The sequence below is a fragment of the Nicotiana tabacum genome, chromosome 15, assembly GCF_000715075.1.
Source record: "Nicotiana tabacum cultivar K326 chromosome 15, ASM71507v2, whole genome shotgun sequence".
NCBI lineage: Eukaryota > Viridiplantae > Streptophyta > Magnoliopsida > Solanales > Solanaceae > Nicotiana > Nicotiana tabacum.
Window position 1 is genome coordinate 124,008,066 of NC_134094.1, and position 1,814 is coordinate 124,009,879.

The following is a 1,814-nucleotide window of genomic DNA, read 5'->3' on the forward strand; positions in this document are numbered from 1 at the left end:
CAATATCCAGATTTTAAATCAAATTTTAAAAATATATTGGCATCATATAATCTTGACAATAAATCTCTTTTATTGGGAATAGGATACCTAACCCACTTCAAATATTTATTCAAGGGTTTATAATTAATGACCAATCTAGGAATACCACGTTCCTTTTCAGTTGCGTTATTAACATAAAAAGTTGTGCAATACCAAGGAGATTTTGAGGGTTTTATCAAACCTTTTTGTAACAAATTATCAATCTCTTTTTTGCAGAATTCCACTAATTCCGCGTTCATCTGACAAGGTCGAGATTTAGTAGGAATATCATCCTCAGAAAAATTATCTTCATAAGGCAGAGTGACAATATGCTTTTTTCTATTCCAAAAAGCACTGGGATGTTCTGCACAAATATCAATAGCAATATTTTCGAAAATCAATTTGATCTTTTCCTGTACTTTAGTAGAATTCAAAGTATCGAATATATTCATACTAAACAATTCTAATTGCAAAGAATCAATATGTTTCTGCTTCATATCAATTAAAGCATTAATATCTCTAGTTACTGGATCTGTAACAAAAGTATAACTTATCTCTTTATCCTTATAAGTAGCAGTAAAATTTTTCGAGTCTATGCTAGTAAAAGGATAAATGGCGTTAATAAACGGTGTTCCAAGTATAATAGGAGGGTATAACTGGTTTTTAACCAAGAAAAAAAAGTGAGGAATACAGACTTTATTCTGACAAATATCCGTATTAGGTAATTTATACTTTATATCTAAAGCATGTCCGGATGCAAATCTAACCATATGAGTAGTTTTTTGAAAATATTTCGTAGGTATTAAACCTTCTTGAATGCAGCTAACTTCTGCTCCACTATCAATCATGGCAATGTTTGTAATAGAAAAACTATTATCAAAGAGAATAGTACATTTGATATACCATTTATGAGCAGTAATAATTTGCATCATTCCTAAAAACATATCATATTTAGGATCAAAACTAATAGGTTTTTCTTCAATATTATTTTCAGAAATACCTTTGTTTTTATCATTAGATTTCTCAGCTGGAGAATTGATTTCCTCAATCTGAGTAATCCTATGATCACAAATCATTTGATTTTGTTTAAGAGATTTGATCTCTCGTTTCAAGTTTTCAACTTCAACTTTTAAATCATCGAAAGAAGAATCTCTTGCTGGAGTTGTATTTTTATTTAAAAGACGGTTATTAACCTCTAGCAAATAATAAGGCGGGGAATATTCAAATTCTTTTTGAAAAGGTTTTGAAAAACTAGAACTTGAACTTGTAGCCAAATTTATAATTTTTTCACGAAGTTTTTCATCAGTAACTTCTTTTAAAAGTTCTATCACATTATCAGATGTAATAGTTTTCATGTTCAAATCTTGAAACTGAGATTGCAATTTATAAAATTCATCATCATCACAAGTACATGTATTACCTTTGCAGGCAGTACAAGTATTATCAATATTTTTATCACTATCAGATAAATCAAGTAAATCTATTTCAGCTTCGGATTCTGACTCAGAATAATAATAATCAGATTCTGATCCAGAAGTGTATAACAAACCATAAACCTTATCACGTAACTCATTGTTTAGTTCTAAGGTTTTCAGCTTTTGAAGCTTACAATTCGGGGCTATATGGCCAAATTTACCACACTTGTAACACTTAATGTCAGCAAGATCTCGTTTAGACCTATTTTTGGTAAATCTAGTAGCCTTACGATAGGCTTTCTTGGCATCATGCTCTTCTTTGGATCTATATCTAGATCTCTTCTTCTTATAAGGACTATCTAAGTTTGGGTATCTATGATA